This window comes from Trichomycterus rosablanca, chromosome 18 (genome assembly GCF_030014385.1).
Source record: "Trichomycterus rosablanca isolate fTriRos1 chromosome 18, fTriRos1.hap1, whole genome shotgun sequence".
In the NCBI taxonomy this organism is placed as follows: Eukaryota; Metazoa; Chordata; class Actinopteri; order Siluriformes; family Trichomycteridae; genus Trichomycterus; species Trichomycterus rosablanca.
Window position 1 is genome coordinate 25,413,612 of NC_086005.1, and position 25,656 is coordinate 25,439,267.

Below are 25,656 nucleotides of genomic sequence, written 5' to 3' on the forward strand. Positions count from 1 at the left end.
GCTGCGCCACCTGAGCGGCGCCAATTTCTGCTATGTGGAGAACGTCCCTAAACAGTGAAGATTAGGTTGAAAGATGAACTTGGTCTGTCAGAATCTCACTTTCAGGGCTCCACTATCTACAACAGTCCCTGATTCCTGATTTTATTTTCAGAAAGCACAAAAAGCAAATGTATAGTAACTATTTCACTCCAAACTATTCGGCGACAAGTCCTTTGTTGAATCGTTCCTCTGTTGATCATGGTCACAAAAGCTGGCTCCTCACTGGGCTTTGATATTATGACAGTAAACATTTAAGTAAAGATTTCCATTTGATGGTTTGACAAGCTGTATTGTGCTCGGTGACCATGGCTAAACGTGAAAGACTCAGTTGCCACGACAACCTTCACTCAAACAAGTGTGAATAGTAGCGTGTTAGAATAGTAGACAGACTTCCACCGCTTATCATTCACGTCAGCGAAAGGGAGAAAAGGTAAGATACACAGGGTTCTTAAAATACAGCGGTACCTTATAACTCAACGTCAGTTGTTCTGGGAGTTGTGTTGAGTTTTAAGGTATTTTCTCCCATAAGGATATTTGGGAAACCTGTCAATGTGTTCCATGGTCCCGTGGAACTGCATTTATTTTATGCTAATATAAAATAATGGGGTTGTTTTTGGCACACTAAAAATAACACAAATATGATATAAAAACACTGAAATTTAGCTTTACCTCTTTATTGTTTCCTTATGCTTTTTAATCATGGAGATGCTTGATCCTGGAATACCGTATTCCTCCGAGTTCAGTAAGGTCGCATTTACGTGAGAATGTGCTAACTGTGCCGTTATTTTCTATGGAGTGTGCCGGTGCACAAAGCCTAACATGACTTATTGTACTAAAACAAAGAGAAAGGAATTTCATTAGTGGAGAGAACTTATGATCAGTAATAATTAAAAGAGGTTTAGTGCTCCTGTGTCGTTCTTTTACTACATTAAGTCACATTAAGGTTTTTTTTTGTTTTTTTTTTAACGGTAAGCATTTCAGACTCTCGGAAAAGCTGATATTTACAATTTCTCAGAACCCCAAGCTCTAAAAATGAAACAGTGAGGAAAATCCAGATAAACACAGATACATGTGGAGCTTTCAAACTGGAGTTGATGGTTATTCCACACAAATGCAGATTCATCTCATATTCGCACTTTGATGACATCTTACTGCACAGCTCCAGTCAAATGATGAGCAAAGCAGTAGTCGCACACACGTCGAGTTTAAGGGTACAAATTTCTCAACAAAGTGGGTAGAGTTTCAAAGATTTCGAGTTTAGGGGACATCAAGTTACAAGGTGCCACTGTACCTCCTATGACAGGATGTTTGGCCGGGTTCCGCATTTTAGAATAGAATAGAATGCCTTTATTTGTCATACATACATATATAGGTGTTCAGTACAATGAAATTCTTTTTCTGCATTCCCCAGCTTGTTTGGAAGCAGGGGTCAGAGTGCAGGGTCAGCTGAGAGGGTTAAGGACCTTGATCAAGAGCCCAACAGTGGAACTGCATGGCTCTACCCACTAGACTATCACTGATTGTACTCTTATGTTCACTGGCATTTGATATTCGCCATTTAGCCAGCATTATCACCCTGATTTACACCATAACTGCAATAAACCTGTTAGCTGGAGTTATTCTGATGCATTATTTTATAGTCTTTTTAATGTCAGAGACCAAAAGAAAGCATACGGCCCATGGCAATTATGTCAGCAGTGGTTAATAAAGCCCCAGCCATTACGACAGCGTCTGTACATAACAGAGGGACAGCTTATTACAACATAAGGGATGCTGGGAGACAAATAAATAAATGGAAAACAAGACAAATAAAGTACAGCAGACAGATGGATAGAAAGACAGACGTATAAACGGTAGATTCATTCTGCTCTTGCTCTGCTTTGGGATCAACAGAGAAAAGCGTCATGTTATAAATAGAATAAATCCCTCCCCCACTGGACCGCATTAGCACATAGAATAGAATAAAAGAATGGAAATCTCTTCATTTGTTTACTTGTCTGCATTTATTGTCTGTTTTACCACCGGTCAGTGTCACAATGGGGCCGATTCACGGGGCGATAACGGGGGGAAAACACGGGGGGAAAACACGGGGGGAAAACACCCCAGACAGGTTGCCGGTCCATCATAGGGCACATACACACACACTTAGGTCAATTAATTTGAAGCTCAATGTCTTTGGACAGGGAAGAAACCGGAGTACCAGATGGAAACCCATGCAGACACCCTGACCTACATGTGTAGGGCAGTTGTAGCCTAGTGGTTCAGGTACTAGACTAGTTCAAGCCCCACCACTGCCAGGTTGACACTGTTGGGCCCCTAATCAGGCCCCTTAACCTTCAATTGCTTAGACTGTATACTGTCACAGTACTGTACGTAACTTTAAATAAATATAAATATGATTAGCACTCTTAAGGTTATGCACAACAGTGTTATAAAATGCTGAAGGCATAACAAAAATATCTTTCTGTCCTTCCACTGTCCATTGATCCATTTCGTCTTGTTTTTGTTCGGTTCATTTTTTTTTTACTTCGTTTTTGACTTTTTAAACGGACAAAAAAAAGTTAAATCCTTTAACACATCAAATAAATTTATCCGTTCCTATAGCAACCTCTCGGCAAGAGATTCACAGCGGGTCTACTGACCGTGCCATGGATTTAGGATGAGTGTAACTGTTGCAGCAGTGGGGAATCCAACCCTAGACGGACTTTATTGGGAATGTATATTATTTTTACACTATCGCTTACAGCGTTCCTATGAGCTTAATTTTTAATTGCTTTAAAATAATCAAAAGCAACACACGTTGTTCAAAATGTATAAATCTGTAGTTTTGTACGCTAGCTAATAGATTGTTGGATTGTGTTCCATTTATCATGAACAGGCGAGTGTCAAATTAATTATATCAAGGGAAATAATTAAAATTAATACCACTGCAAGCACGTCTTATCCTCTATTCTATAATGCACGAGACACCATGACTGTACTCAGAATAAACTACTGTACAGTTTGTAGACTGTATAGTGTTTGTCCACAAATAAACACTCACAAGCTGCTCTACATGATTCTGCTAAATCAAATCCACCCATGCATGCGAGATAATTATAACCTGTAATAACAGAAAATAAAGACAGTAATGTGCAGCCGGTAAGATGTGGAATCATGTGTGAATCGTATGTAAGTGAATAACCTGAGGATCTTTTTAAAAATGCTTCATTAATACAAGACACAACTGACTCAAGTACATAAAAAAGAATGCAGTTGTAACCTAGTGGTTAAGGTACTGGACTAGTAAGCAGAAGGTTGCCGGTTCAAACTCCACCACTGGCAGGTTGCCAGTGACAGGCCTATGAGCAAGGCCTTTAACCCTCAATTGCTTGGACTGTATACTGTAAGTCGCTCTGTTAAATGCCAAAAATGTAAACGTAATGAAAATTCTACAGAATCAGTGTATGTGGAACTGCTAGTCCACCACTGTAACATTTTATCAAAGACTGTGACTGACGATGATTCCAAGCACCCATGTTGCTCTGTGGTACCAACCCTATTAGCTAAAACCTTGGCATTTACCATTTAAGCACATACAGCTATACAAGCTATACAAAATTTCCCCCAATCCTCTCAAGTTAGCGACTGACAGCCCTTGTTTTCTGAAATTACACCCCGAAGATAAATGTGACACCATGACTGGCTTGTTGTCTTCCATCACGGTGTCACAATCCAGTGGAAAAGCAGTGATCATCATTAGGGGGTATTCTGCTTCCCCTCACTGAGTCCAGACTCTATCTTTTCCCGGCTCTGCTTTGCTATGCTTCGGAATCCATGCAGCTGGATGCATTCACTTAGTAATGATATTGACTGGAGAAATAATAGATGGAGGCCTCTCAGACAAACACTCAATGGATTTTTGTCAGCCAAAATGGACATAAACGCTCTTAGGAGATCATTATGGGGACATTTATTAGCAAAAGGGAACCAAATCGAACAATCTCTCTCCACCAGCAAATACGTTAAAGTGGGTCAACGATGCTGAGCGTTTAAATGGGTCGGTCAGTCGTATGTTAATGTAAATCAAAGCTAGGCCACATACTACAAGGCAGAATGTTATTCTGGATTGTGCCCTCCTTCATAAATTTAGGGCTTTATGCCTCCTCAAAGGGCATCAGGGCTTCCCAGAAAACCAATAACCACACCAAGAGATGATATTACACGTATAATAAGATTGAGCAGTGTTAATGAGTTGATAATCATGTACTGACCATTATGAATGTTCGTGAACACTTCTAATTACTATGTGCATGGGCAACTTCGCATGGACTTCCCACATAATAGGCATTTAAATGATGCCTTCAGATGGTAAACAGAAGACTAAAACAATTACGGGCACAAATGATGTTTCTAATAATAGTTTGGCATATCAGCGAACCACATAATGGAAAAATTACATTTGCAGGCTTAAAGGTAGAGCAACAGAACATAATTTATGTTATCAGCAGGATCTGCATGAGAAAATAATTGGCATTCCAGTCTCCTATTAAATCAAAAGTACAGTAGAGATTTCTGGAACTGTTCTATTTAACTGACAGGGTAAACGGAGCATGTGTTCATATTTATTTATTTATTAGGATTTTAACGTCATGTTTTACACACTTTCCTTGCTTTAATGCTTTTCTTTTTCTTCACTTCTGCCAACTGAGGCCCTGGAGCTGTGTGGCACCAACAATATACAGTGTATCACAAATGTGAGTACACCCCTCACATTTCTGCAGATATTTAAGTATATCTTTTCATGGGACAACACTGACAAAATGACACTTTGACACAATGAAAAGTAGTCTGTGTGCAGCTTATAAAACAGTGTAAATTTATTCTTCCCTCAAAATAACTCAATATACAGCCATTAATGTCTAAACCACCGGCAACAAAAGTGAGTACACCCCTAAGAGACTACACCCCTAAATGTCCAAATTGAGCACTGCTTGTCATTTTCCCTCCAAAATGTCATGTGATTTGTTAGTGTTACTGGGTCTCAGGTGTGCATAGGGAGCAGGTGTGTTCAATTTAGTAGTACAGCTCTCACACTCTCTCATACTGGTCACTGAAAGTTCCAACATGGCACCTCATGGCAAAGAACTCTCTGAGGATCTTAAAAGACGAATTGTTGCGCTACATGAAGATGGCCAAGGCTACAAGAAGATTGCCAACACCTTGAAACTGAGCTGCAGCACAGTGGCCAAGATCATCCAGCATTTTAAAAGAGCAGGGTCCACTCAGAACAGACCTCGCGTTGGTCGTCCAAAGAAGCTGAGTGCACGTGCTCAGCGTCACATCCAACTGCTGTCTTTGAAAGATAGGCGCAGGAGTGCTGTCAGCATTGCTGCAGAGATTGAAAAGGTGGGAGGTCAGCCTGTCAGTGCTCAGACCATACGCCGCACACTACATCAAATTGGTCTGCATGGCTGTCACGCCAGAAGGAAGCCTCTTCTGAAGTCTCTACACAAAAAAGCCCGCAAACAGTTTGCTGAAGACATGTCAACAAAGGACATGGATTACTGGAACCATGTCCTATGGTCTGATGAGACCAAGATTAATTTATTTGCTTCAGATGGTCTCAAGCATGTGTGGCAGCAATCAGGTGAGGAGTACAAAGATAAGTGTGTCATGCCTACAGTCAAGCATGGTGGTGGGAATGCCATGGTCTGGGGCTGCATGAGTGCAGCAGGTGTTGGGGAGTTACATTTCATTGAGGGACACATGAACTCCAATATGTACTGTGAAATACTGAAGCAGAGCATGATCCCCTCCCTCCGGAAACTGGGTCGCAGGGCAGTGTTCCAGCATGATAATGACCCCAAACACACCTCTAAGACGACCACTGCTTTATTGAAGAAGCTGAGGGTAAAGGTGATGCACTGGCCAAGCATGTCTCCAGACCTAAACCCAATAGAACATCTTTGGGGCATCCTCAAGCGGAAGGTGGAGGAGCGCAAAGTCTCGAATATCCGCCAGCTCCGTGATGTCGTCATGGAGGCGTGGAAAAGCATTCCAGTGGCAACCTGTGAAGCTCTGGTAAACTCCATGCCCAGGAGAGTTAAGGCAGTTCTGGGAAATAATGGTGGCCACACAAAATATTGACACTTCAGGAACTTTCACTAAGGGGTGTACTCACTTTTGTTGCCAGTGGTTTAGACATTAATGGCTGTATATTGAGTTATTTTGAGGGAAGAATAAATTTACACTGTTATATAAGCTGCACACAGACTACTTTTCATTGTGTCAAAGTGTCATTTTGTCAGTGTTGTCCCATGAAAAGATATACTTAAATATCTGCAGAAATGTGAGGGGTGTACTCACTTTTGTGATACACTGTATATATACACCGATCAGCCATAACATTAAAACCACCTCCTTGTTTCTACACTCACTGTCCATTTTATCAGCTCCACTTACCATTTAGAAGCACTTTGTAGTTCTACAATTACTGACTGTAGTCCATCTGTTTCTCTGCATGCTTTGTTAGCCCCCTTTCATGATGTTCTTCTATGGTCAGGACCCCCACAGGACCACCACAGAGCAGGTATTATTTGGGTGGTGGCTCATTCTCAGCACTGCAGTGACACTGACATGGTGGTGGTGTGTTAGTGTGTGTTGTGCTGGTATGAGTGGATGAGACACAGCAGCACTGCTGGAGTTTTTAAACATCTCACTGTCACTGCTGGACTGAGAATAGTCCACCAACCAAAAGTATCCAGCCAACAGCGCCCCGTGGGCAGCATCCTGTGACCACTGATGAAGGTCTAGAAGATGACCGACTCAAACAGCAGCAATAGATGAGCGATCGTGTCTGACTTTGCATCTACAAGGTGGACCGACTAGGTAGGAGTGTCTAATAGAGTGAACAGTGAGTGGACACGGTATTTAAAAACTCCCGCAGTGCTGCTGTGTCTGATTCACTCATACCAGCACAACACACACTAACATACCAGCACCATTTCAGTGTCACTGCAGTGCTGAGAATGATCCACCACCAAAATAATACCTGCTCTGTGGTGGTCCTGGTCATTGAAGAACAGGGTGAAAGCAGGCTAAAAAGATATGCAGAGAAACAGATGGACTACAGTCAGTAATTGTAGAACTACAAAGTGCTTCTATATGGTAAGTGGAGCTGATAAAATGGAAAGTGAGTGTAGAAACAAGGAGGTGGTTTTAATGTTCTGATGGCTGATCAGTATATATTGCATGAAATATTTATAATTCTGAAGTTTGAAGTTCAAAAACAGCCAAAGCTACACACAGAAACAACAGCCTCTTATTATCTGGGGAAGTGACATTTGTAAGGTTATTCTTGTATACGCTGGTGTTAAAGAGTCACGAGGTGTTTGCTGCGCCCTGGGTGTCGATCTGAGCTAAACTTCAGAGACGCCAGCAGCTCTGCCATTTGAACATGACCAGCGGGACCCCGGAATGACCCACATGTTAGCTGCAGGTTAGAATGGATTTCTTTATAACACGGTCAGGGTTACAGGTTCTGGTACTACGGGTCAAATATTGAACACAATACCTTCAGGTCCTGGCGATGTGCGTGGACCGTGTAAAGAAATTATGTTAATAAATAATGGATGAAGATCAGAACCGAATCAAACAAGCGACTCTTTATTTCAGCGATCAGGTCCACTTTAGGAGGGGATTATGGGACCCTGTTCGGGTAGAATTATGATTTGTGTCTCGCTGTCATTTCTCAAGCTGTGTGGATGAATCATTCCACCACGGTTTACTGAGTAAAGGGTCACCATGGTTACCCAGACCCATGGTTACCCAGACCCATGGTTACCCAGATCACAACGACAGAGTTTCACGCTCCCCTATTACCCCCATTTTTATTTCCATTTTTCCCCTCATTCTGTCCTAGATTGATAGACAGAACAAACACACCGACCAACAGACAGACAGGCAGACAGACAAATGGACAGACAGACAGATAGAGATAGATAAACATATAGATATATAGCTGGACAGACAGACAGACAGGCAGACAGATAGAGATATATAGATAGACAGACAGACAGACCGACAGACAGAGCTAGATAGATAGACAGATAGACAGACAGACAAATAGAGATAGATAGATAAATAGATAGATAGACAGACAGACAGACCGACCAACAGACAGATAAAGACAGACAGACAGACAGATTGAGATAGATAGATAGATAGATAGATAGATAGACAGACAAAAGCACAAAATCTCTTTCATATACAGTAAGTCCTCGGGTTACGGCGGACTTGACATGCGGCGTTTCGTGGTTACGTCGCCATCTCCTCTAAATTTATTAAGAAAGTCTTGTTCCGTCATTCCAATGTACGCCGTTTGAAACGTAAAAACAAAGTTCGCACGGGAACCTGCCACTGAGTAAAGGTAAGGAATTGTTGGGTTTTTTTTATTTTTTTTTCTGTTTCACTTCATTACTGTACTGTGTATGTGCTCCATGTGAGTGACGTACAGTAGATGCTTATGTAGGTGGGTTCCGACTTACGGCGAAAATCGCGTTACGTCGCGTCCGTAGGAACGGATCTCCAACGTAAGTCGAGGACCTCCTGTAGTTGATTTTACGTATAACACCAGTACCAGTACAACAGAAAATGACAAACACACTACATAACAACAGTGCTGCCTATATGCTACACATCATCCCTAACACCTTCAAATCAATCATCTTGATAAACTATACAGTATTTTATAGCCAGTGTTTTAGCCTTTTCTAAACCTCGTGTTTTAGCCTTGTGACATCATGAAGCGTCAACCTGAGAGTAGCAACTCAAATTCTTCCACTGGCGAACCATGAAGGTGGAAAATATCTACAGCTTTCATGATCAGATGAATTTCAAAGGTTCTGACCCTACTGGGTGCTCAGGTGGTGCCTTGGTCTAATAAGCTAACCCACCAACTCAGAAAGCTTAAGCTCTAGAGTCAGAATCACAGCTGTACTATTGACCCGGCTAGGCATCCAACAGGCACAATTGGCCATTCCTGATGGAGGAAGTTTGACAGGGTTTTATTGCTGCTTAAGAAATGCAACCTACAGTCATTAATTTATGTACTTACATACCAGTCTTATAGTCCGTTAATTAATTACTATATTGTTCGAATTTTCTAGTTTGATGAAGGAACCCCGGATGTTTGAGAAAATGAGGAATTTCACGAAAGCACCATTCAATTATAATAACTGTAAAATTATCTTTGCAATTAGTGGATGAGATACGCACACAATCAGTGCTTTCCATTAATATTTACAGCAGAGGAAGAATGAAAGTTATTAAACATCATTTTACAATATAAATGAACATAGAAACAAAACAAAAGACAAAATCTCGCTCTCTCTTCCTCTTCACCCTATCATACGAAGTTAGGAAATTAGACTTAAATAATGTCACACGGTGTCTACGAATATCTTCATTAGTGGAGACATACTCGATACACATTATAATTAAAGCAGAGTTTTTATTTCTAACTATCTTTTAATTAGGACCCAGCGACGCCTCAGGCGCGGGGAGGATGAGCTGATTAGCTGATTACTCCAATGCTGGGTGTCTGAATGGAGCAAATCTTACAGAACTGTAGAATTAAAGTGCTGCAGTGGAGGCTGAGAGACAGAACGACTGAGAATGCTAGAAAGAGAAGTGAATGGTACAAGGTCAGCTGATACAGAAGGTTTTTTATTCAGTAGAGGTTTACTCTGTAGTGTTCCTAACACAATCATTACTACTGTCTGTTATAGCAGACACATAAACACATACATTTATAGATGTATAGAGGTCTTTGGTGTGATCCCTGTGGGACTCCTACAGCTAACAATAACAACACGCCTGTTATATTTTCTCCATAGTTTTGTAAATGCGTCTGTGGACTTTTGCTGCTGTATGCAGCTATATTAATTCTTCCAATGTTCTTTAAAATTAGATTTCATTGAGACATGGGTTAAAATACACGATCGTTCATGAGTACACAACACCCAGATGTAAGTGACCTCAACTCTTACCTAATTTAATGAACTGTGAGTAAATTACTGTGTTCAAACACAATATTCAAACATGCACTATATTTCCATTTTTGGCATTTAGCAGAAGCTTTAATCCAAAGTGACTTACTGTTATGACTTAATACAGTTTGAGCAATTGAGGGTTTAGGGCTTTGCTCAGGGGCCCAACAGTGGCAACTTGGCGAAGCTTTAACCAGCAAGCTTCTGCTGACTAGTCCAGTAGTTTAACCACTAAGCCACCACTGTACCACATGTCTATTATTATGATCAGAATACATTTACATTTTCAGCATTTAGCAGACGCCTTTATCCAAAGCGACTTACATTACAGTTACAGTATACAGCCTGAGCAATTGAGGGTTAAGGGCCTTGCTCAAGGGCCCAACAGCAGCAACCTGGCAGTGGTGGGGCTTGAACCAGCGACCCTCTGATCACTGGTCCAGTACCACTAGGCTACAGCTGGATACATTTTAGGTGTAATCAAATCTAGACATAAATCCAGGTGTTTTTCCTAAAAACTAGAAAAATGAGCTTCTGAGCTTCTAAGAGACCAAGTGTGCCCTGGGTAGTATAAGGCATCACTGCCATAATTAGATAACAGTATCTCTCATGGAAGTTCTATAGCTCCAGCACTTTAGACCTGCCTCTCTGGACCTGCCATTTTGGACCTGCTGTTTTGGACCCGCCATTTTTGGACCTGCTGTTCTGGACTTGCCATTTTGGACCTGCTGTTCTGGACCCGCCATTTTTGGACCTGCCATTTTGGACCTGCCGTTCTGGATCCGCCATTCTAAACCTGCCTTTTTTGATCTGCTGTTTTTGACCCGCCATTCTGGACTTGCCATTCTGGACCTGACGTTTTGGAACTGCCGTTCTGAACCCGCCATTTTTGGACCTGCCGTTCCGGACCTGCCATTTTGGACCTGTCGTTTCAAAATATTATTTAACGTCCAGTAATTGGCTTCCTTGATTCAGAAAAAAATTATAGTCATATTTCTCACAATTTTATTTACTTCCAATCCTATCCTACTAGCAGAGTTTTCTTATTTGTCTTACCAAGAAAATTATGTTAAAAAATATTTATTTGTATTTCTTGAGACTGTTTTCTGGGACTACACCAACAACAAACAATTACTGAGCCTCTACCAAACAGTTGAGATGATCCCAAAAATGATGCAACTTTCATGGATGATTTTTCAGCTGCAGCCTCAAGTTGACATCTAGGTTAGAACCATCTACCAATATTTTTGAGTTAAACACAACGCAGGGCTCGAGAATATTTTAATACAGCTTATTTTTACCCAATTGTTTAGACTCAAAGTAAGCTCAACTAAATGGTTGAGCAGATCATTAAAAGGTTAATATACTTTAGCAGCTAATGGGGTGCTAAATGGTCATTTCTGTTAAGAAAGGTCACAGTCAATTGTCCAGTCAATTAGCAATGCCTAGAACACTCTGGGAAACAAGTATTCAATACTGTTATGTCGTTTAATACACACAAAGTGGCCAAAGTTATGTAGACAGCTGATGAAGTGCCAAAAATTGTTCACGTCCCTAGTAAATCAGATCCTTAAAATGGTATTTACCAACATATTGTAACTATTAAAGATGAAATGGAGGCTTCATAAAGCATTTTACCAAAGATCAGGAGAAACGTTCATCACTGATTTTAGTACAATCTTTAGTCAGAATCACAGTCATTCAGTGCAAATAATTTCTATTTCTACTCAACCATCTGCAGGTCTTTAGTGAGCCATGAAAATCAGAGAGGAAATGAGAGACACGTTGGCAGACAAAAGAAAAGAAAGAAATACAAGAAAGAAAGAGTCAACCCAACACGGAAGGCATCAAATGCATCAAATACATAATCTGTCACCATGCCAGCAAAAATCAAAAGCTTCACTGAGCCCAGACTTTAAATTACTCTCCTAGTCTCATTTTTTCCATCATCTCCCTGATCCCACTTCATAACGAAAATCATAAACAGCATCGAAGCCCTTAGGAAATCAAACACATGGATGTAAACCTCCTCTATGCCACCACTCAGATAAGATAATGGAATAAAACACCAGCACTGTGCTTTAACCTCACAGCTCGATCTCATTCCACCTGGATTTAGTCAGGACCAAAGTGAAAATGTAAGTGTAAAGGTTTGCAATTTAAAAAATATTACAAGCCTCTTAAAAGCAATAACCAAACGGCCACTGGAGACTAAAGAGAGGTCTATTTTGGTAAGAGACAATGAAGACGTCCATCTACTGAAGGTGCACAAGATTAATGGATTTGGTAAAGTAGAGGCTTATTGTTGAGGTTATATGTGCTAACAGGTGGGCATGTTAAGATCCCTAAATATTTATTGATGTATTAATTAGGATTTGAAGACCATATTTTACCTTTTGGTTCCATCCATGACAGGACAGGCAGTTACAGTTACCCATGATTCATCAGTTAGAGTTTAGTTTCAAAAGCCATTACAGCCAATTTTGTATCTCCAGTTCCACTGTGAGAAAACCCATACAGAAATGGGAGGACTTACAAACTCCACACAGACCTTCTCACTGTAAGGTGACAGTGCCACCCAACGAGCCACCATGTCACCCTGGTCCCTAAACTATAATAAACAGTAACATATTTACATTTTGCTCATTGATTAGTCTGGATATTTGTCTATTTTTTATAGATTAGGGTTTGCTGATTGGTTACAGAGCAAAACTCTAATTGAATCACCCACATTTAAAAGATTTATAGATCCAAGTTGGGATTATGACCTTTAATAACCTTTTCATAGTTCTAAAAATAGTCCTTTAAACAAAAATCTAATAAGAGGTAAATGCATTAGGTATATTAATAAATCTAAATTAGGTGTAGGGAAGGAAAGAATCCAAAAGGGATATTCCAAATTACCCTGTTTCCAATTTAAGTCTAGTCTGAACATCTTTTATTGCCTCAATTTTTTCTATGACCATTACAAATACAAAAATACAATATATTCATGCTTAATTTCTGCAAAATGGCAGGTAGCATGGCTTCAACACACCCTAAGGTTTTATAAGACCTTTAATCCTTGCCTCTGGTCACCACATTAAAAAAGAAACAATTTAACATCATTGGTTTCAGGAGAAAAGCAGGTTGCCAACTGAGGAGCAGGCAAATCTGTAAGAATAAACCGTGATGAATCAAAATTCTTCCACCTGGAGCAAATGAATAGCTTAATGAGGCAGTTAGAAATGATTGTTGCATTGAACATGTGCACCGTGGGTTTATTAGAGGACTCCCTCCTGAAGGAATGACTCCCGAAGTTCCCATATCTTTCCAGAAGCCAAACACCCCACCATCCAAGATGAGGTACAACAGCGAGGATGTCTATAAAGAGTTAGGATTTTCTCTTGTGTCTGAGGGGGTTTTTCAGATTTCCACCCACATCCCAAAACATAGATAAGGTGGATTAGCCACTTTAAACTGCCCGTGGGTGTAAGTGAAGAAATATAAATGTATGGTGTTTTATAGTGGACGAGTACCACTCTTACACCAAGTGTTCCCAGGTAGCACCAGAGCCGCTATAAACCTGATCAAGGCTTAATGAAAGCATTACTGAAATTAGATGAATAAATATGTTGTAGCCTTGTTAATTAAAGCATGAAGCGCTGACCCTTACAATGACCAGTGCAAGTGTGACTACGGACGATTAGCTAGTCCGTACTGACAGTGCACCATTGATCTAGCGTGTTAGTCTGACAGATCAGCAAACGACACCTCTTCTCGACTCAGCACAGGTCACTGCGCTACACTGATGGGGTCACTGAGGGCCCTTATGAGAGATTAGAACCTGACAACTATCAACCATTGTTCTCTGCCAGGCTTCAGGCTTAAAACAAACTCTCGTCAGAACTCGGCTTCAAACGGGATCACTGGAATTACCACAGCTGGGCTCCGTTATCAACCAAAGCTCTAATAATGGAAGTAAAAAAAGATCTTTATTAAGGTTTTTAAAACGGTTCTCTAGAAATTTCTCATTTAAGCATTGTGGCATATCAAGCAACACTGCAGTATCTTTTCAGTGTGAATAAAGAGCTTTTATATACTCAAGAGACTTCACGCAAAAATAATTCTCTTTAAGTCAATTTGCCACGCTACTTTTACCTGGTGGGCAGAAACTCAAGCTTAAAGCTCTTACAGAAAACTTTAAGGTTGAGATCAGTTAATTAGCCCTCAAAGAGCAAAAGAAACAGGAGTGAGAAAATCACACATTACAAAACAACAGGACAGAAAAAAGCAGAAAAAATTTACTCTTTTCCTTCCAGGTTTTTTTTTCCTGCTTTGTTTCACACTCGCTTTTGACCTGCATTCCATTTGTTTGAGAAAAAAAAACACCTTTTCAGGCAAAATACTCTTTTCCTTCTCCCTGGCTGAGCCGCTGACAGAATGGGGACACTTTAATTTGATGTATGGTGATAACATCCTGCTTCCTCAGCAAAGCAAATATCAATAATAATAATAATAATAATAATAATAAAAGGTTATAAGAGGATCGAAATCAGAAATTAATTTCTATACAACAGTCTAATTACTGCATATTAACACGATCAGTATGTTGGAGCCAAGGATGGCAGTAGTAGCTCAGTGGTTAAGGTACTGGACAAGTAATCAAAAAGTAGCTGGTACAAGCCCCACCACCACCAAACTGCCACAGTTGGACTCCTGAGCAAGGCCCTTAACCCTGACAGAATGGGGACACTTTAATTTGATGTATGGTGATAACACCCTGCAATTATAACTGGTAGCTCAGTGGTTCAGTTACTGGACTAGTAATCAGAAGGTTGCTGGTACAAGCCCCACCACCACCAAACTGTCACTGTTGGGCCCTCGAGCAAGTGGCCTGCACAGAACTCTGACCTGAGAACTAGTGAACAGCTCTGGAATGAACTGGAACATCAATTGAGGCTGTCTTGACCAACATCAGTGCCCAGCCATACACATTCTCTTTTGATTAAATGGGCACAAATTCCCACAGACATGCGTCGAAGTCTAGTAAGACGTTTTTTCAGAAGAATTGCTGTTCTTATAGCTGAAAAGATCACACAGATGTCAGTTTGTTATAAAACCATTTTTTTAATGGAATGTCCAACAAGCTCATGGCCAGGCGTCCAAATACTTTTGGCCATATAGTGCCTCAATTTTGTCTTCTCTTAAAGGGTTAAAAGCTGTTGATCCCATTTAAATCGGCGTAAATGGACATTTAGTAGACATCCAAACAAATGAGAGTGGAATTGTGGGTGGGATGGTGAAGGCAAAAGACAGATAGAGGGACAGAGGAAGACAGAGTAGTGTGTGTGAGTGTGTGTGTGTGTGTGTGTGTCCACGAGATAAATGGTATCCCAGAACTAACCGACTGCATCCTTTCGGCGTCTGGTGTCGTCGCCGTTTTATGTTGCACAGTAATTTATTTCCAGCTCCTTGGCCCTTTAATGAAGGGGTCTAGTAGCAGCACATTGATCAGCCAGCAACCCACCCCCCTCCCCCATGCGCACCTTTTAACGTCCTTCTTTAATTTAAGATTTGTCGACCTCTTCCTCAGAGTTTCCTGCTCAGATCTATGACCTTTAAAAAAACCAGCGATCAATAATCAGCTTCACCACCTTGTGCATCTAATTAAAAGCAGTGAAGTGTGACCGAAAGGGCAGCGAGGATGCACAGGGTGCGCTGTACCTGATCAGAGGGGGCGAAATGTACCGACCAATCAGCAGACACACTGTCAGAAAAGAAAAGCATCTATCACCACTGATTGTATTAAAAGCCGGGACGCAGGGCGTTATCACCATGCATCAAATTGAAGTGTCCCCATTCTGTCAGGGTTAAGGGCCTTGCTCAGGGTCCAAACAGTGGCAGCTTGGTGGTGGTGGGGTTTGAACCAGCAACCTTCTGATTACTAGTCCAGTACCTTAACCACTGAGCTACCACTGCCATCCTCGGCTCCAGTGTACTGATAAATATATCGGCCTAGAGGAGCTACACAGGCATGTCCAAGGCCTTAAGACTACACCAAACCACAGTGGGAGCCACTGTCTAATTGCCTAATAAAGAAAACTTAACATGGTTACACTAGCCAAGAGTGACTAGTTAGCTAGACATTCTATTCTGGGTAACTGATGATTCCAGAAGACATTCAAACACTCCCATAGCATGATGCTGCCACCACCATATTTTACAGTAGGGATGGTATTAGCTAGATTAGGCTTTTTCAAACCCTGGGATGCAGTGAAAAATAATAACAAATAACTTAATTTAAACAGCACAGAAAAATGAAATGAACTTGTACGTTACCGCCCCCTGTGGAGGCTTTATGTTACATCTTGTAAACCACAGTGGGACCAGCATTGTTTTAACTACATTTTCTGTTCTGACGGAAACCTGTTTACCCACCCCAGGTTAAAGACTGCAAGTCGAGACTGCTGTGCCGACAATGCTGCCCCTACTAGATATGAGGGTAACCTGGCATTTTCCACCGAAAATGTCCAGAACTCACTAATACAGACAGACTTCATTACAGACTGGACTGAATAATTAAGAACTCTTAATTGCTAGTCATAACTTTCAACGTTTAAATGAATTTTGTGTCTGTATGATTTCTGTACATTTAAGTCATTTTAATGATTCTCCAGGCCACCCAAGGAGGACGAAGGTCCCTGCTGAGTCTGGTTCCTGTCACGGTTTCTTTCTGTAATTTAAGAAGTTTTTCCTTGCCACTGTCGCCCTTGGCTTGCTCAACAGGGGTTTTTTGGTCCCCTGTCCTCCCCAATCAAAGCCCTTTTTAACTGGATGTCCAATTTGGTCAGACAAGCAACTCTAACTCTAACTCTGTTAAACTTCTTCCATTTAAGATCAGTAAGGCCACTGTGTTCTGGGAACATTTAAAGCCTTGTATTTGTTGTACTTCTCCTAATCTATGACTTACACAGACAGATCCACAGACAGTTTATTAGACTTCATGACAATTTTAGTCCTGTCAACTCAGTGTGAACTGTGTGCCTTTATAGACCCGGGTGTGTATTTTTTCAAACAATTTACATTCATGTACTCAAAGTCAGGCACTGATGTGGAATGAAAAAGCCTGCTGTTTCGATTTATTCCATAGGTGTCCAATCGTCTCTGTGTAAGTTAGTGGATTTCCTTATACCAAACAGGAAATGATGCTCACTGGAAGTTGGAAACAAATCATATATTGTATATAACTAATTTTATTTACAACCCTAAATCAGAAAAAGTTGGGACAGTATGGAAAATGCACATAAATAAAAACAGTGTTCCTTACATTTACTTTGACTTTTATTTGATTGTAGACAGGATGAACCTGAGATATATATATTTTTTTCTGCTCAACTTCTGCTTCAAACCTTTGTCAAGCACTACAATACAGAGTTACTGCACAAATGCCACTTATGTTAACCATGTCCAGAAGCGGCGTCGACTTCTCAGGGCTCAGAGGCATCTAGGTTAGACCATCAAAGAGTCCACGCCGTGTGCTCCGGACCAAAAACAAAAAGGACCATCCAGAGTGTCATCAGCAACAAGTCCAAAAGCCAGGGTCTGTCATGGTATGGGGGTGTGTCAGTGCCCTTGGCAAAGGTCATTTACACTTTTGTGATGGCAGCATTAATGCAGAAAAGTACATCGAGATCTTAGAACAACATGTGCTGCCCTCAAGACGTTGTCTTTTCCAGGGACGTCCAGCATTTTTAAACAAGACAATGCAAAATCACATGCTGCACACATTACAAAGGCATGTCTGCGGAGGAAGAGGGTACGGGTACTGGACTGGCCTGCCTGCAGTCCTGACCTGTCCCCAATAGAGAATTGTGAAATGATAAAATGTGACAATGACGACCCCATACTGTTGCACATCTTAAGACGTGTTTGCAGGAGGAACAAGACAAAATAAAAGCTGAAACACTAAATCAATTGGTCTCCTTGGTGCCAAAACGTGTGGTGAAAAGGAACGGCAACATTACAAAGTGGTAAATGCTTTACCGTACCGACTTTTTTTGGAATGTGTTGCAGACCTGAAATGCAGGAATGGATGTTTATTAATAAACGAAATGAAGTTGAGCAGATAAAACACGAAATATCTCAGGTTCATCCTGTCTGCAATCTAATAAAAGTCAAAGTAAATGTAAGAAACACTGTTTTCTGATTTGGGGTTGTACTTGTTAGCAATGGGTGTGGCTGAAATCCTTAAGAAATCCGAGTGAAAACTGATCAGAGATGAATAATACCACTGGGTTTAATCTTGTGTACTAGTGTAAACTTGGAGGACCAACAGTCAAAAGCTCTGCTGCAGGCTTTCGCTCTTGGCTCCTCAGAGAACGTCTGCATTATTAACAAGGTCGGCAGCATCCACAGATGTTCCCACGTCTGTGCTGCGTTTCGGCCCCGTCTGAAAGCAGAACCTTCTGTTCCTCTTGGAGTCACCTTTCTCATGCTACAGAAAAAAAGCCACAACTACACACTCACCCCAAAAACACAATAAATTATTCAGCATGGTGTTGCTCTGCTATCTGATTTTCCTTTTTAGAGGGGGAGAGCAGCACGGATAGAGGACGAGCGCTGAGCTTGTTAGGAATAAACTGATATTTCACATGGACCGGAGCACAATGGGAAAACGCAATTAATGGAAGAAGTACGATGTCAAAAGAGCATAAAAGAGAAGATGCTGACATTCACTTCTCCGCTCATAAACACCCTGTTGCATTTACTGTCTACTTAGAGCAACAACACTTTATTAAAGCACATGGTACCCGGCTCCATTCTGCTTTACTTTACTGGCTTGTTCTTTTGAGGCGCACCACAGACTACACAGAGATGATCATGTAAGTAGAGAAGGACACTTTTCCATTGATTATGGAATCCAGAACGGGAGAAAATGTACTCAATATGTAAACACATACATCAAACACTGTCAGTGCACTACATCACAGAAACACCACAGAAAAGTCTCTTACACTAGCAAATCTACAGCAATTCAGTTAGCAATCAGTTAGTCAAAATGTCCAAGATGTTGAAGTCTAAAGCAGCTAAAAACGCGACTCTGGTAACTGAGTTTGAAAAAAATATATATAACATATACACCAATCAGCCATAACATTAAAACCACCTCCTTGTTTCTACACTCACTGTTCATTTTATCAGCTCCACTTACCATATAGAAGCACTTCGTAGTTCTACAATTACTGACTGTAGTCCATCTGTTTCTCTGCATGCTTTGTTAGCCCCCTTTCATGCTGTTCTTCAATGGTCAGGACCCCCACAGGACCACCACAGAGCAGGTATTATTTAGGTGGTGGATCATTCTCAGCACTGCAGTGACACTGACATGGTGGTGGTGTGTTAGTGTGTGTTGTGCTGGTATGAGTGGATCAGACACAGCAGCGCTGATGGAGTTTTTAAACACCTCACTGTCACTGCTGGACTGAGAATAGTCCACCAACCTAAAATATCCAGCCAACAGCGTCCATCCTGTGACCACTGATGAAGGTCTAGAAGATGACCGACTCAAACAGCAGCAATAGATGAGCGATCGTCTCTGACTTTACATCTCCTAGGTGGACCAACTAGGTAGGAGTGTCTAATAGAGTGGACAGTGAGTGGACATGGTATTTAAAAACTCCAGCAGCTCTGCTGTGACTGATCCACTCATACCAGCACAACACACACTAACACACCACCACCATGTCAGTGTCATTGCAGTGCTGAGAATGATCCAGATGCAGTGCTGTAGTGGTCCTGTGGGGGTTCTGACCATTAAAGAACAGGGTGAAAGCAGGCTAAGAAAAGCATGTAGAAAAATAGATGGACTACCGTCAGTAATTGTAGAACTACATAGTGCTTCTATATGGTAAGTGGAGCTGATAAAATGGACAGTTAGTGTATAAACAAGGAGGTGGTTTTAATGTTATGGCTGATCGGTGTTTATATATATATATATAACGATATTCACATAAACCCTGTGGAATTACCAGACTTGCTGTATTAACTTCACTACATATATTTTGTTCAGTGTTGGATAGTCACAGTAAAAAAATGATAGATTACTCAATAATTCACCTAAACGCTTTGCATCAGGAAACACTAACCTCAGGGCAGAACCACGTCACCGTCAGAGTACTAATCCATCACAGGGCAACACACTTACTCACCTGAACCTAGAGGCAGTGGAAGCAATGTCGCCTGCACACACTGACCACATGTCCAGGTAAAACCATATTAAACACAGGACACTAATCCATCACACTCTTACAGAGTTACTCACTCAAACCTTCTGTACCTCTATGGGAGGTGGGACATGGAGAAAATCAATCCCAGGGTCTGTAGGGACCATCATCACTGTGGCTCCTGTCTGCAATGGTTTCTTTCTACCTCACAAAAATATGCAGAAGGTGGATTGGCTACTGTACACTGCTCCTAGGTGTGTGTAAGTTAATGGGTAAGTGTGTGGTGGCCCACAGGCCCATCGTTCAGGTATTGTTTCTGGACTTTCCTGCTAATCTGTTTCATTAGCACTTAGCATTAGTGGTTAGCCTAGCTTCCATGTTTTTTTTTCTTCTTAGCTTACAGTTTATCTTAGCCTAGGGATCTGTTTCTTTGTTTTCTATGTTTAGCATTAGTGGTTAGCTTAGCATAGGGTTTATTTTAGTCCTCGTTTATTCTTGTGTTCATTATTTTTGTTGTGTTTTGTACAAGTAAGCGTTAAAATCTTTGCTTAATTTCCTCTCAGTTTCATTAGATTGTTCTGTTGTAGCAGTTAGTGGTTAGCCCAGCTTTCATGTTTTTTTCTTAGTTTAGGGATCTGTTTCGTCATTTTCTGTGTTTAGCATTAGTGGTTAGCTTAGCATAGGGTTTATTTTAGTCCTTGATTATTTAAGTGTTTTTGTTTGTGTTTTTATGTACAAGTTTTTATTTTCCCTGTTGTGCTCCTTGTTGCCGCACTTGTGTCCTGTATTTTTACCCAGCCCATCGTTACATCTGCCCTTCTCAAGCAGCACCGTCACACAACACCCTAAATAATAAAGATTTTCAATGCAAAGGCCATACGAATGATAAATTGGGTCTTGTTACAGATTAGTCAGAGCCAGACATGCAGAAACGTTTCTCCATGACACATTATTAAGTTGTAATGAAGTCTCTTGAAGTAATGTGTCATCCAGCTCTTGGCTGAGACCTCTTTCTCTGCCGTCGCGGGGGGCTGCCACCGAGAGGACCCCACGGAGATCTAATCATGTCGGGCAAACACGCTGCTGCTGCTGCCATCCTGTAGCCACCATTCTGTTTCAAAAGACATCTGAGGTCTGCTCGAATTAACCAGCTTTTGTGCTGATTTATGATGGCTGAGAACAAAAAATGAAAAACATGACAGGTATTTAGGCACCTGTTGGTCTCTCAGTGGAGAGGGACTAAACCCTAAAACCTGTACACAAAAACACTTGCGTACCAGGTTAGCTAATCTCTCTCCTTGACCTCTATTTCCTCTCCTGGTTCCATTTTTTCTATGCACCATTGTGTGACTATCAGGAAGCACGGCTGAGACTGCAATGTTACCCCACACAATTTCATCTTCCTTCAGCTCGGATTATTGGACACGGCCACTGAGGCGCAGCCACCGCCGCCTGATTTATATACAACACACACAGACCACCTGTGGAGGAAAGAAAAACCTGCCAATAAATCCACTAAAACAATCTATTGTTTTAAAGCCTTGCATTTATATTTACTGTGTTTAGCAGATGCTTTTATTCAACGTGACTGAGCATTAAGAGCCTTGCTCAGGGGCCCAACAGTGGAAATTTAGTGGGCAGGGCTTGAACCAGCAACCTTATGATCAATTCGGTAGCTTAACCACTGAGCTAAGAATGCTCTATAAGACACATTTACATTGTAGATATGTTTAATTGCTCCAGCACCACCCACCCACAGAATAAAAAAAACAGCTATCAGTCTGTCCATCCTTTCCGTGTCCGGGCCGGGTGAGGTTTTCCATGTTGTAGTGTCCTTTGGCTTTGCAACTACACTTCCCCTGAAACCCAAAGACTTATGCTTTCCTTGGGAAATGGGAATAACACCACCGGAACACAGGTCAACATCGTTTGGACGTAGTAGTCTTGTGGTTAGAGCTTCAGGCTATCATTTGGAAGATTGTCGATTCGAATCAAGGCTGTTGGACCATTGATCAATTCTGCAGTTTTTAATGAAAACTAGAACAGATTCTTTGCAAGTCTGAATCTTAATGTCTTAAATCCAATTCTGTCAGTTTTTTATTTCCTGAATATCATGACATAGAGCCACATAAAAAAAACCAAAAAAAAACATTTGAACAAGTGTTGTGCTAGTACAGATAAATGTCCCAGCATAGTAGTTCAGATCTGAAACCAGAGAGGCAATATTAGTCAATCCCCTCTGGAAAGAAGCTTTTAGGAACATTAGATCCTATAACAAGCATTGATGTGAATTCTGAGAGAACCTAAAACAATAAAAGCACAGATCTCATGATGAAAAACATGCAGCAGTGCACCGTGTCATAAAATCCACTCTAAAAGCTTCATTTTCTGTGCTTTGAAAGGGATATTTCCTAATCGCATTAAACCTTTCCAGTTCTCATAGCCTCCCAGGCTGTTACAGTACCAGTGCAATAATATGGATAGAGCTGATGTAGCCCTTCAATAAAGCATACAAAAAATATCCAAGGTTATTCCACCAGTAATTATTATGTTATATAGTATGACGAGGCTGAGAAATAGGAAATATAATCTTTACAAATTTGCTTAAGCACATTTTGCCTGTGTGCTGGTTTCAAAAACTTAAGTACACTGAATAAAATATTCACATCAATGGCCTGCAAAAACGTACTATGTTGTTTTTTTTCATTTCTGTGTATTTGACTCTAGACAAAGACAAACAAGGTTCTCTGTGTGTGTGTGTTACTACATTGCACCCAGTGATTACAGAAAAAACCTGACCAACCACAAACCTGACCAGACTAAAGAGAGGGTAACATAACTGAAATTGTGTAATAGGCAGGGGAGGCAGGACCCTTCCCACCCAGAGAGAATGGCTAATCACTCCAGCTCCAGGCTTGTAACATTGTCAGAACCAGAGGCGATTTAACCTGCCTGTGGGCCCAGGGGCTACGGCTGGTTGTGGGCCCCCACGTATAGTTTTCATAAAATCAGTACACAACGCAAGACAACAGAGTTCAGTGGCGTAACTAGGAGCTCATGGGCCCCAGTGCAAAAAATAATTTTGGGCCCCCTCTCTCTATATATATATACAGTATATATATATTTATATATATATATATATATATATATATATATATAGATAGATAGATAGATATATAGATACCGTAGATATAGATAGATAGAAATATAGATATATAGATATGTAGGTCTAGTAACGTTAAGCAGGTTACACAGATTCCCAAAATCCCTTGCTGTGCACTCACTGTGTATTGTGATTACATGTATTCTGATATTTCATTGTCTTTTAGTTATTTTTATATTTTACTTAACGAAAATATTGTCATGTTTTACTTTCGCTATGGTGGCACTTTACCGCTAGTATTAGCCACTTGCTACTGTAGAGGGTCGGCTCACCTAGCCGCTGTCCGGTGGGGATGCTGCGGGTCTTTGCTGTGTGGTGGTGGAGGTGTGGGAATAAAGGCACACGACAGGGTAGAGTCACTTTAACTGTTTAGTCAGGACTTCAATGAGCGTTACAGCACTTCAGACTGCCGAGCTCCAGAACCCGAACTTCCATGCTGGGACCATAACGCGAGTCTCATATACAAAACTAACTGCAGAACGTTCGAACGCACGTGTATAAACCTGGTGCTGCATTCCGATTGGCTGAGCTGAATGTCACTCACATACTAGCTCTAACCAGAGCGGTAGAGAGAACAGAGTGGCGACACTCCCATAGGGAACCGTTGGAAAGGGGGCGGGACATTTTTTCTGCCCAGCTTCCGGGTTGTGGAGCTCTGTATAGTTCCAAACAACCCATAGAGCCCCATTCATTTCCACTACTTATCAAACATTTTTAGCTGTATGTTGCTTTGTTTTAAAAAAATTATGAATTTAATGTCATTAATATACTTAATACTGTTATTGTTTAGCATTTGCTCAGCACTAAATGTTACATGTTTATCTTAATTAATAGGTATAACCCAATTTAGCTTAGTCAGTTAAGCTTAATTAATGACACACGAGTCTTTTCACCTAAAATGAGTTGATTAATCAAGATTCTTGTTACAGAAATGATCATAAAACATTAGAACCACAATAAATCATTATACTTTTACTTTCATACTTAAGTACATTTGAAGGTAAATTTAGTTTAGTACTTTAGTGGAGGTAAAGAGTATTTTTACTTTTACTACTACTTTTACTGGAGTAATATGTTACCTTGGATATCTCTACTTTAACTCAACTACATGGTTTGTCTACCTTGTCCACCACTTACATTAGACAAAATGAACTAGTGCATATTCATAATGAATTCATTAATGTATTACATGTAGGAATCAATTATTAATCACTCATGAAATAAGAGATGAATGAATGCTTTTTCATGTACCTGCACTATAATGTTTTTGGTACGGTAATGTGTTTATCAATCTGTTCATTCAGTGCAGGTAAACCTTATGAATCCAGCACATGACTTAGTGTTTAGCAAAAATGATTATTATTATGAATCCTCAGGAAAGTGAAGGGAGATTAGTTTATGCAAAAATCAAAACATAAAAAACTTTAATGTCTATACTGTATATTGTCTCTACTACTTAAGGATATCGCATTATGTAATGTATGCTAATATAATGTACTGTGTGTTAACAAGAACGACCTATTAACAAGTCATTATAAACATCAATCTTCCACTTTATATACCAAATTGACATTAAAGCAGATACAGTAAATGTAAACGCAGTTGAAAATACCCAGAAATTGTACAAATGTTTATTATTTGCCGTTTAATATTTCATTTACTGCTGCCTGTCCCATTTGAGAACATGACAGCGCCGGGTTTGTTTGGAACTATTGAGGGTTACATGAACCACGTGACCGCGTAGCGGCGAGATCAAGGAGTGTCGCAACTCTCTCTATCTACGGCTCTGGCTCTAACGTTCACGTTGCTTAACTGAAACCACCAATCAGAATTACAGCAGCTCGTTAGAGTTTATCTGGCCAATCAACAGTCAGAGACATGAATAACGTGTAAATGATTTACAAAATCATTGGTTTGTAAGCTTCCCCATTCTTATTAACCAAAATAACTAACAAATAAATAAAAAAAAAACCAGCCAATTCGGGGCCCTCAATTATTCGGGGCCCCTGGGCTGAAGCCCAGGTAAGCCCGTGCATTAAATCGCCACTGGTCAGAACCCAAACTCATGAGCTCCAGAAATCAGGGCAAGCACTTCTCTGCTGCACCACTAAGATAAAACGGTCCTGCACCTACATGTTCTCACAGGATTCCATTATGCACCTATCCCTGCACAGATTCCAATCAGGTCTGCCTTCAGTTAAACCTACTCTAACATCCA

At 40.7% G+C, this 25,656-nt stretch overlaps 1 protein-coding gene and 2 long non-coding RNA genes across 5 annotated transcripts in view; 1 reads left to right on the top strand and 2 right to left on the bottom strand.

The window, feature by feature from the left end:
- The window catches only part of opcml (opioid binding protein/cell adhesion molecule-like), a 187,176-nt gene that overhangs the window by 9,132 nt on the left and 152,388 nt on the right, over positions 1-25,656 (bottom strand). The window lies entirely within an intron of this gene.
- On the top strand, positions 396-12,692 carry LOC134332268 (uncharacterized). 2 transcript variants are annotated; one of them, XR_010015234.1, is made up of 3 exons: positions 396-469; positions 9,558-9,725; positions 11,812-12,692. It is a non-coding gene; the product is annotated as an uncharacterized LOC134332268 (long non-coding RNA). The 2 variants fall into 2 exon arrangements; XR_010015235.1 differs by lacking the exon at positions 396-469 and adding an exon at positions 8,376-8,449.
- LOC134332267 (uncharacterized) lies at positions 21,112-23,889 on the bottom strand. The gene is made up of 3 exons (XR_010015233.1): positions 23,711-23,889; positions 21,553-21,756; positions 21,112-21,448 (listed from the first exon to the last, which is right to left on the bottom strand). It is a non-coding gene; the product is annotated as an uncharacterized LOC134332267 (long non-coding RNA).